We start from the raw sequence: 12,683 nt of genomic DNA, 5'->3' as shown, positions 1-12,683 counted from the left end.
CTAGTCTCTGCATAATGGGAAAGGCAGGACTTGTCTCAAGTCCTGGCTAGAGTAATCTGTTAGGCTGGATCATTTCAGCTAGCCATCTCAAAATTGTTCTGAGCATTTTGTAGTCCATAGCCAATCTTTAGGTGGCGTTTTTCAGGTTAGTGGTGTTATCATAGTCCTGGATGAATCATTGTTGTAGGGTCCAATTCTCCTTTTGGAAACTTTAAAGGTCACTGGGAGGCGTGCTCATGGTTCACTGCAGAAAACTGATAGAGACTCAAACTGTAAATCATGTACAGAAAGGTGGATGAAACCCTTTTTTAGAATTATTTAGTATCATTAATATCGTGATAAAAAGTTTAATATATGCATAAATATGTATGTATGTATATATATTTTTATATCTTATAAATCTTGTACCTTAAGAAAACTTGTTAAAGGGTCTTTATAAAAACCAAAGGATTATGAGATTAGCAGCAATAAAATAGTCCTTAAATTTTTTCCTTTTGTCTCATAGGTGTCTCTTCTGACATGAGACAGAGATATTGGATTTCACTTTAGTAAGCATGTTCGGGTTTAGAGAAACCAACCCCACAGCCAGGTTTAATCTTTAATTAGACTGGAACTACAAAAAGACCCTTTCCATTATAAGTCTGTAGAGAAAAGCAGAAAGAAACACTAGGAAAGATATATGAAATTTTATTGTTTCATAATTCTATTGGAAAATTATTTCATTATCATATTGGAAAAATGATATACCAATAAACCAATTTACTCTTGAGACTTTTTTTCTGGATGATTTGTCCTTTTCCATCAGATGTCTCATTTGTCCCATAGTCTTCAGCTTCAGATTCTTTAGCTTAATACCTTTATTCTCCTGAAAAGATAGAAACAAAACCCTTCTTCAACCCTAATTTTGGGGATATTCTCTTTTGGCAAGTTATAACTGATCAAATGAAAAGCACTTGTTAGTTTTATAGGTTCGTTCAGATTAAATTGCCATGTTGCTTGATGAACTCTCATCTCTTCTAATTAAGAGCTGTCTCTTAACCTAGACAACAATGAGGACCCTAAAAGAGACATACATGGATCTAATCTACATGGGAAGTAGAAAAAGACAAGATCTCCTGAGTAGATTGGGAGCATGGGGACCTTTGGAGAGGGTTGAAGGGGAGGGGAGTGGCAGAAAGGGGAGCAGAGAAAAATGTAGAGCTCAATAAAAGTCAATAAAAAAGAGGTGTCTCTTGTTCAAATAGAATCTTGATCATTTTTTATGATATCCATAGCTTTTCTTCTTCCATGGAAACAAAAGTAAAAACCCTTCCCCAACATAACACATGTCCTAGTTTCCATTCTGAGGTCAGTACATCTTTAAAGTATATTGGTTGATTTAATTACATAGTTTTTCCTACTATCCAATGTCTTTCTGCAGCTGTTGCTCCTTTCTCATTAGCATTTAGAAAATTCAAAGTTAATAAAGCATTATGCAGCCTATTTCTGGGGGTCTTTATCATCCTTTTCTGCTTACTTAGCATATCCTTTAGAGTTTGATTTGACTTTTCTATAACTGGCTGCCCTGTATAATTGTGAGGTATACTTTGCATTATAATAAGCAAAAAACTGTTTCATTTTCTTAGACACATATGCTGGACCATTGTCTGTTTTTATTTGTATAGGTATATGTATGATAACTTTTAGCAAATATGTGACTACTAAATCAGCCTTTTCTGAACTCAAAACAGTTGCCCATTGAAAACCTGAATAAGTATCAATAGTGTGGTGTACATATTTTATTTTGTCAAATTCTACAAACTGGAACACATCCACCTGCCAGATTTCATTCCTTTGCATATCCTTTGCCTTACTTCCTGCAGGTAGTGGTGTTTGTTTATACAAAGAACAAGTAGGACATTTCCTTATAATTTCCTTAGCTTCTTGTCATGTGATGGGAAAGTCTCTTTTAAGCCTTTGCTATTGACATATTTTTTGTGAAATTCTGAGGCCTTCAGAACATTTGCAATCAATAATTGATCAATTTCTACATTACTTTGTGCTAAAGGACCTGACAGAGCTGTGTGGGATTAGATGTGTGTTATTATATATGGGACGATGCCTATTTTTGATTATATCTTGTAACTGAATAAATAATGAAGTCAATTCTGTGTTATCTAGTATAAATTCGGCAGTTTCAATGTTCAAATCAACTCTTTCTGCATATTTCAAATCAGTAACTATGTTGAGAGGTTCTTTAAAATCCTTTACTATGATAAGAATATTATATAATTCTGCATTTTGGACAGGATCATAAAAACTTTGATTCACTTTATTTAAATTTTATGATTTATAACCTGCCTTTTCTGATTTATTTGCATCATTATAGAACATAGAACTTACCAATTATTAGTGTGTCCTGTACAATGTGAGGAAGCATCAAACTAGCTCTCTTTATAAGTTGAATTCACTTCTTTTTGGGGGATAGTTCTTGCTAATCTCTCCCCCCAAATTAGTAAAAGCTCTTTTCAAGGGTTCACTTTCTTCCCAAATTTGTCGATTTTATCATTATTAAAAGAAACTTTAATTTCTACTGGGTCTATTGCTGCTAGTTGATGAAGTTTCAATTTTCCTTTTAGAATTAATTCAGAGACCTTTTTCACATAAGTTTTTAATTTTTTTACTCAGTTTATGTGGTAAAAAAATTATTCTAAGGTAATATCTTCCCTCTGCATTAAAACTCTTGTACGGAAATGTTTGGAGGGTAATATGACTGAAATGCAGTTAAGATTCAGATACATGTGTTCCACATGTGTCTTCTGTAATTTCTCTTCAATCAAAGTCAATATTCTCTCAGCTTCAGTTGAAAATTCCCTGGGACTATTTAAGTCCTTGCCCCCATCTAAGGTTTTGTTTAAATTGATCAGGTCATTAGAACCAATCCCAATATGGGGCCATAGGTGGGAAATGTCTCCTGGCAATCTTTGGAAGCCATTAAGAGTCTGTAATCAATCTCTTCTAATTTGTACCTTTTGAGATCTAAATTTTTGTTAACCTATTTTATAGCCTAAATAATTAATAGAATCTCCTCTTTGTATTTTTTTCAGGAGCAATTTGTAATTACTAACAAGGCATTATTTTCTTCTTCAAACATTTTTTCTAAAGTATCTACATTTGAATAAGATAGCAAATTTTGTCCATGTAATGATAAACAATAGATTCAGGAAATTGCTTACATATTATTTCCAATGACTGACTAAAAAATATTGGCACAGAGTAGGGCTATTTAACATTCCCTGTGAGAGAAATTTCCACTGATATCTTTTAGCAGGCTGAGAATTATAAGTAGGGATTGCGAAGGAAAAATTTTCTTTATCTTTTTCTTATGAAGGTGTAGTGAAGAAACAATCTTTTAAATTAATAACTATAAGAGCCCATCATTTAGGCAATAAAGAAGGCAAAGAAATGCCAGGCTGTAGAATGCCCATTGACTGAATTATCTTACCAACAGCTCTTAGATCTGTTATAATTCTCCCTTTTTTATATTTCTTTTTAACAACAAATAGAGGAAAATTCTAAGGGCTGGTTAATTCTTCAATATGCTGAGTATCAAGTTGCTCCTATACCAGCTGTTCTAAACCCTGCAGTTTCTCTATTGTTAAAGGTCATTGCTTAACCCATACAGGTTTGTCTGTGAAGCATTTTAAAGGTAGGGTGTCTTTGAAATATTAGTAGGTGTTGTGTCCTGTTCTTGTACAACCTGAATATTTCATGACTGTTCTTTACAAGACATTTTAATGATTTTCCCAGAAACATACATTAATCTATGATTCATTTTTTAGGTTGGGGGAATATTAATCTGAGTATTCCATTATTGTAACAAATCACATCCCCACAAATTCATTGCTATGTTAGCTACATATGGTTTTAATATTCCTCTCTGTGCTTCAGGCCCTATACATTCAACCCATTTCATGCTCTGCTTTACCTGAGATAGTATTCCAATCTTTAAAATGAAAAGCCAAAATTTCAATTATTATTTATCTAACTTCTGAATTTGGTATCATTCTATTTACTGCTAAAGTCATTCTTTGTAAGAAATCTGTAAAGGCTTCCTTTGGGCCCTGCATAACTTTAATAAATGACTCAATTTTCTTTCCTATTTCTCTAATTCTGTCCCAAGCCTTCAAAACTGCTGTATGACATAAACCCAGGGTGTGGTTATCATTCACAGCTTGCCTTTCTATAGTAGCATAGTCTCTTTCTTCAAGAATTTGATCTTGGAAGATTTCCCTACCTCTAGTTTTACTCTACTGTTCAATAATCTTAGCTCTTCTCTGAATCAGATGCTCCATTGTAATGGTGGACCAGACACTAAAATGCCGTTAACCAAATCTATCTAGTTGTAAGGGATAATTTTATTACAAACTGACCACAAGTTTAACATTTGCTTCACAGAAGGTGATTGTATACCACATGACACTATTGCTCCCTTGAATCTCCTTAAATCTAACATTGGCACAGAAGCCCAGTGAGCTGTGACAGAGCCTCTGCCACTTGGAAATTCCTGTAAGGTTACTGGGTATAGTAAGGTTGGTTGTCTGAAAAACCTTAAGCTGTTTCTATTCTTATAACGCAATGCTGAAATTGGCTCTCCATTAAATTCCTCCATCTATATTTGAATATCTCTATCATCTGTTTTATTAGGCTTTTCTAAGCCTGTATCTTAGCATTCAGATTGACCAATATTTTTAGTGATTAGACAAAAATGATACAGCTGATAATATTTACAGTTGACACTTAAGTTCCATCTAAATTAGATATCTTCTCATTTGATCATCCCATTTTCAAACTGTCTAGCATATTATCATACAGGGATACAAGTCCCTCCACTATAATGATTTTTTCCAATTTTTTAAAATGGGAATAAACTTTCTTTTAGCTAAATCCTCTCTTTAAGAATTCCCAACTGTCTTACCAAATCTACTGATGATATTGATGAAGATGTGAGGCTTATTGCTGCTGCACAGAACAGTAAAAGCCTGACTGGATTTCAAGGCAACTAACTAGTTTGGCAGTAGTCTGAGAAGGGGGTTCAGGGAGAGCTTGCAACCCATGGTGGAGAGAGAGAAAAAGAGTGAGAGAGAGAGAGAGATGCATAGGGGATTGGTGTGGGAGAATTGTCTGTACTCTGTCGATCATGTTTTAAATAAATGCTGATTGGTCAAGCAGGAAGTATAGGTGGGTCAACCAGACAGAAAGTAGAGGCAGGGTGATGAGAACAGGAGTATTCTGGGAAGCAGGAAGCTTTCTCTGTGGTTCTTCCCAGATCACCGAAGAAGCAAGATGTGAGCTGCCCCACTGAGAAAGGTATCGAGCCATGTGGCTAACATAGATAAGAATAATGGGTTAATATAAGTTACAAGAGCTAATAAGTAGCCTGAACTAATGGGCCAATCAGTTTTATAACTTATGGGGATCTCTGTGTGATTTTCTTTGGGGCTTTCCAACTGTGGGGAACTGGGCAGGACAGAAACCCCAACAAGCAGGCCCCCTCGTGTTACAGGGGATGTGCAGCTCTGGCCTATGACAGTAGCTTAAAGCCTCAGGCAATTGGATTTTTCACGAATTTATACCTCAAAAACTGAGTGCCAAATGTATCACAAATAAATAAAAACTCAGAGACATATATTGGGGTTCAACCTGAAGATCAGAAAAGCAAAGCCACCATCCACTGGCTCTTACCTCTACCTTAGACCTAAATGGCAATCTTGCCTCCAGCAATCCTCAGAATGAGACTGAGCTGAGACCTGTCTCCTCCTGTTTTATATTCTTCTCTAGTGCTGGGATGATATGCATGCACCACCACCACCTGGTTTCTATTACTAACTTGTGTGGCTACTAGGATTAAAGGTATGTGCCACTACTGCCTGGTCTGTGTGACTGATCAGTGTGACTGTTTTCCTCTCTGATCTTCAGGCAAGCTTTATTTATTAATGCAAATAAAATATCACTACATACAGAAACACAAGCTAACAACTTCATCATTTTATGTGAATACTTTTTGCTGAGGACAAGAAATCATCTCTTTCATAATTTGAACTAGAAGATACTTCAAATACAGGATTAACCTACCTGGATGTTATAGGATTCACCTGTTATGAGATAAGACTTTGGGGCGATTTGTTTTTTGAAAGTCCTAAAATATTAATGACAAGAATTGCATCTTAACTCAACGCCCTTTTAGGGTCTAGAAAATACAACTCATCTAGGTCTGAGATAGATCTGATCTGAATAGTAGGCAGTGTTATCTTATGCATTCTGCACCTGCCAGTGTTTACAAACCATTGTTAAACTGTCCCTCCCTATCCGGAGAGCTGAACTAGAGAGGTCTAGAGTCAGCTAAGCTAGTTGACTTTCCTCCTCTTTTCTTTTGACCTTGAAAATGGCTGAGGCCACAAGTCCCCTTCACCTTGGGAACATTCCTGTTCCAGGCAAGAAAACCTATCACTTAAACATGCAGTCATTGTAGTCATGATGTTACTGCTGTCACAAAATACCCAGAAAAAGTAGCTTCAGGAAAGAATTATTTTGTAGGCTCTCAGTTCTAGGGAACAGTCCTGTGTTAGTCAGGGTTCTCCAAAGGAACAGAAGTGAGTAAACACACACACACACACACACACACACACACACACACACACACACACACACGAGGTATTTATGAGACTGGCTAACTAGTAGAATGTAGTCTGGATAGTCCTACAATGACTGTCTTGTACTAGAGAGGTCAAGAATCTTGTATTTGTTCAGTTCACAAGACTAACCATCTCAGCAGTCCCAATGTGGCAATGAAGGCTTGGAAGACTCCAGGAGACAGACTAATACTGATGATCTTTAGTCTATGCTGGAAGTCTGAAGGAAGAAGTAGGTTCTAATACCAGTGAGGGAACGCAGCCGAAGCAGGATAGATGAACTTGCCAGCGAGAGTGACAGCAAGCAGGTAGAAAACAATGTTTTCACACATGTTTTTCTATCTGAGCTGCCAACAGAAGGTGTCACCTATCTTTAGTGTGGGTCTTCCTGCTTCAAAGAATCTGATCAAGAGTGTTGAGTATCTTGTGCTTTAGTTGTTTCCAGATACACTGAGGTTGGCAACCAAGATTAGCTGTCACAAGTCCAACCATCATCAACTTGACACACAATCATATCTCCTTATATCATGCTTAATTTTCAGATGAAAACAATAACCAGGCCACAATTGGCCTACCGTGATATAACTATCATACATAAAACTGTAAGTCCATGGTGTATTATAGAATAAGTGGCAAAGTTCCTGAGGAATGATAATCTTTTAAATATGATAATATAAGTTAACAGCACTTAACCATTGCTGTTATGTTAGTTGATGGTACATTACGAGATAAAGAGATAAAGGAAAGAAAATAAAAATATTATACTCAACACGTTTTCAAAAAATAAGACAGAAATACTCATTTCAGTTATAATACTCATTTCTACAACTGGTCATATGACCTTAGCTTCTGTTTATAGCTACCTTCTTCTGTATGGGGATATATGCTACCCATCCTGTATTTCTTCCATCCTTAGAAAGCACCTCAGCAAGTCTTGGCTCATATCCTGGAAAAGACACACATCCCTTCATTCCTGAAAGTCAAGTTTGGATTGTTACAGTTTCTCACCGATTTTAATCACAGGTCACAGTGATACCAAGAGCCATCCTAAAGATCACCTGTACTCCAGACAACATCTTCTTCACTTCCGTTGCAGAGAAGCAATCCACTTGCACCCTTCACCCTTCCTAACACCGCTATTCCTTCCATAGCCTGTTGACTTCAGGTCATCAGAGGCCAGGAGGAAGTCTGAGCATTAAGGTCAGTAGAACACTTGTTTTGTCTTCTGCGAGGGGTGCTCCTATCCTCAACCAAGACTTCTAGGCCAGCAGAGCAGACGGTTGTAGGAGCAGGAAGCAAAGTTTTCCTAGTGGGTCACTAGGGGTGATAGTGAGTGGAGCCATTTCCATTTCACCTCGTTATTACTGGACCTGTGAATAGTAGCTGCAGAAGAAGTAATACTGTAGAAAGGAAGCTTATTCAAAGCATATGCCACCTTCTGGAGAACCCCACCTCGGCCCTTCAGGTGGGGTTGTGATTGTGTCTTCATAATGTCATTCCCCATTCTGTCAGGATGACTGGAGAAAGAGCCTGACGGTCCACAGAAGGGGTCATCTCCCCTTCTTGATTGCTGAACTCCTCTGCTGAAGTCACAATCTGATGAGCGTTTACATGGGGCACAAGTATCATCACATCCTTCACCCATTTGGAGGGATCTATCTGCATACTTCTTCCCCAAAATGTCTTTCTCATCACTTTCTCAGTCTTGTTCTTTCCAAGTCCCTGGCCATCCAGCAAAAATGTGTGCATGTGTGCACTGTTCAAAGATTGGTCCACTGTGAAAACTTCCCTCCACGGATGTCCTTCAGGTCATCCCAGAAAGGGCTGCACTATTGCTTTGCTCCCATCAAGTTGGGAAGTTCAGTCATCACATTCCTGGACTAGTTACGCTCATGTTCATATGTGTGCTTCTGAATATCCGTGCTCTCGAGACAGTTCCCAGTCTGACTTCATGGCTTCCTTTACTCTTCCCTTCTTCTTGCTTTATATTTCTGTGGTGGTTTGAAAGAAAATGGCCCCCTAAGGGTGTGGCACTATTAGGAGGTGTGGCCTTGTTGGAGTAGGTGTGGTCTCGTTGGAGGAAGTGTGTCACTGTGGAGCTAAGCTTTGAGGTCTCATATATGCTCAAACTACACCCTGTGAGACTTCACACTTCCTGTTGCCTGTGAGTCAAGGTGTAAAAACTCTCAGCTTCTTTCTCTGGCACCATATCTGCCTGCATGCGCCCTTGCTTCTCTCCATGAGGATAATGGATTAAACCTCTGAAATTGTAAGCCACCTTTCCTTTGTAAGAGTTGCCATGGTCATAATGTCTCTTCACAGCAATAGAAGCCATATTTAAGACAACTTCCCATGCTTTGACCGGATCCTTTAATTCCAAAAAATGAACACCACACCTCAACAAATGAGCTCTTACATTCAGGTGCATACTCTGGGCTCTGAAGTTCTTTCTGGATCCAATTTTGCTGTGTATCTAACTAACCCAGTAACATTCGAATCACCTCATGTCACACATCAACCCTGTTGGCCAATGAATGTGTTATAGGAATGGATCAGAGTCCAGAGGGTACTTTCTGAGACTTCCAAGATCAACATCCTGGAGCACAGAACTGGACCAGGACACACAGAGAGAGGTACAACTCTAAAGAGTTTATTAAGAAAGAAAGGGATGTTGCTGAGAATGGTAGTGGGACCCATCTGAGTCACCCAGTGTCATCAGAGTCTCCATCCAAGTCATTGAATGTGATCTTCTGGCATTTAGAGGTAACATTTTTGTTATTGTTTGGTTTTGCATTTTATTTTTCTGATTATGCTGTTTTGTGATACACAGCACACTGTTAGAGGGGTTTCTAGTATCTTTGGTTATTCTCATATTTCAATCGTCATGCCTCTGGCATCCCTTCTTCCCTGTCCCATTTTTCTACCTCGAAACTTCAGCTGGGCCTAGACTTAAAGTGTTATGAGAGTTCACCCTTCAGCAAGAGACACTACAGAACATTGGCAGATGCATTTGCAAGTCATCACGTGAGGGTTGAGCAGAGCACAGCACTGCACAGAAGGGCCACGAGATACAGGAGTTTGGTACTAGACCCCTCTTACTCTGCCTGAATCAGCACTTTTCATACAGCTCACTTCACTCTGGACACTAGCATCAAATATTCTAACAGGCTTACACTGCCGCTCTGTCTTGAAATGTGATTGCTTGTCTATTTTCTATTTGAACTCATCCAAGAACACATTCTGAATCCATTTCAAATTATCTGTTGCCAAAAGTTAAATATTGAAAGGATTTAATTCTTTTTCTTAGCATCCTTGTAAATGAAATACTATCAACCTTTTTTTCTGTCTACATCACCTACTTCACACACGTATGCCCTTTCTCTCTCTCTCTCTCTCTCTCTCTCTCTCTCTCTCTCTCTCTCACACACACACACACACACACACACACACCTTGAATGGTTTCTAACTGTAGTCTTGTTTGAGAAGATTATGGAACCTCAGGAGACAAAGCCTTGCTAAGGAAACACATCACATCATCACATGGCTTGAACTTTGAGGTTACAAAGCTTCTGTTCTTGCTCTGATTTTTAATTGTCAGGCTAGCCTCACTCTTTCTGCTATGCCTTCCCCACAATGATGGACCTATGGAACCATACGCCAAATAAACCCTTTCTCCCTGAGGTTGATTTTTGTCAGGCGTTCTATTGCAGAAAAGTACTGAGTAGACTCACAAGCAGACTGGCACTGCAGGAGAGTAGGGACTGGAGTTTGCAGCATCAAGATTAACACATGCAGGAAGGCAGCTAACAGAGAAAGGAGGGGAGCCTTTTCCTATCTTGGTTACAGAAAGCAAACAGCACATGTGAGAAAGTACGAGATAGGCAAAAGCAAGAGGAGAGCGTTATTGGTCTAGAAATGGTGCTGAGCCCCGTGGCCCAGTGTCTCTGAACACAAGCCTTTCTCCTTCTCACTGGTTCACTCCCTTTCTCGGAGTCTCTTTCTCTTTCTTAGAGACTGTCGCTGTTTCTGCTATATTACCACATGCCCCAGGAACAGTGTTGGAACACAGAACCTGGAAACATCAACTAGTGCCTTCTGAACTCAGATTTGCCCCAACACACACACACACGCACACACACACACACATGCATGCACACACACACACACACACAGGTGTACACACACACAAAGAGAGAGGCACACACATACATACAGACACAAACACAGAGAGAGAAGCAGATGCACACACAGAGAGAGGCATACATACATACACACACACATGGGAGGTGGGGCACATGCACACACACATCGGCACACACACACACAAAGAGACAAACACACAGAGAGAGGCAGATACACACAGACAGAGGTATATGCACACACAAATAAAGAGAGAGAGGCACCCACACAGACATAACACACACAGAGATAGACACACACACATGTACACACACACGTGCTCTTTGAGAATTTCATGCGCACATGCAGTGTGTCTTGATTGCATCCACACCAGCCATAGCCACACCCTCCTAGGCGCGTCCCTCTCCTGCTTTCATCCTGTCTCCTCTTTTAAATAATTAGCATGCGGAAAACCTACCACACTCCCAAAGAAAACACCTCAACCACCCCAGCAAACCTCAAAACCAATAGTCTCCAGCTACACAAGAACCTCATGAGCTCACCTCCCATCCATCCTGGGATTTTGACTGGCTTGATCTTGTGCAGATAGCCACAACTGCTGTGTTCATGTGCACAGTAGCCACGGCATATCCAGAGGACAGCAGTTCACAGTGCTCCCCTGTCTCCCCCAGCTCTTTCTCACAGCTTCTCTTCCCTCCCTTCTGCCAGATTCCCAGAGCCTTGCCGAGGTTGATGTGAGCACGCAACCGTCACTTGTTCTCATATTTGGACCAGTTATGACTTCATCTCTAAGCATTTTTATGAGAAACTATGACAACCTCATTCTGTACTTTGGCTCTACCTAAAACATACCCAACAAATGACCTCACAATATCACATGTTCTTTGTGGCTGTTGCTTTTGGTTTTGCCTAACTTTATTCGCATTTTTAGTAAAATCTGCTGGAGTCATCACACCCGTTCATTCATTCTCTCCTTTTCCAAGCTTTTCATGTTCTGCTGGGTAACCAAGCCCAGAGGAACAGACTATACACTGCTCCTGCATTAAACGGTCTGACGTCAGGGCAGGACCGACTGTCCAGCCAGTTTCCCTCTGCCATCAGCTCCAAGCTGCCTTCCTGGGAGAAACTGATGGAGAGCAATGTTGCTTGTCTAGACCGGTTGCTCTCTTTGCAGGTAGATAATCAGCCACTAGTCAGTGTGTAAATACTCCACAAATTGCCTTATTTGTTCATGTAAAATGTGCTGCAGGAAGAGGAGGTATTATAGCAGCCAGGGCTGAACATGAGAGATAAGACATTGCGGGAAAGAACAAGCAAGAGAGGCAACACTGTCATGTATCCCTCTGTGGGGACGAAGCTTATGAGTTCTCACTCCTCATTTTCTTAGAACACTGACTCCCCTGGGTAAATAATTTAAAGGACAAATTGCCACTCTTCTGGGTACCAAAGCCAGCCATAAGCCAAAATTAAATTATATCATAAAGCCCTACAAGAAACTGGGGGAAGATTCAGAAATATAAAACCGAGGGAATCCAGAGTTAAGGATGAAATATTCCCCGGAGCTGTGTCCTTGTCTCTCGGTGCTGATGAAGTGAAAAACTGAGCACCATCTCACGCAGACTTAAAGGACCATTATCAAACCATCATCGCCAGTGCTTGGCAGTGGCTGCTGAAGTGATTTCAATTCCTCTAGGGTGTTGGAGGGAGGCAGGACAAGCTTCACGTCCTTGCTCTGTGGCTGACTGGCCAGGTGACCTTCAGCTAGTCACATCCTAACCTGGGCCTTCATTCCCAACTCTGCAGACGAAATAAGATGAAACTAGAATTTGTACTTTCAATTTTCTCCCATACAGCTCAGATGATCATGAGCTA

This window comes from Myodes glareolus, chromosome 5 (assembly GCF_982192425.1).
Source record: "Myodes glareolus chromosome 5, mMyoGla1.1, whole genome shotgun sequence".
In the NCBI taxonomy this organism is placed as follows: Eukaryota; Metazoa; Chordata; class Mammalia; order Rodentia; family Cricetidae; genus Myodes; species Myodes glareolus.
The sequence above is the reverse complement of the archived record's forward strand: the minus strand, read 5'-3'. Positions refer to the sequence as shown.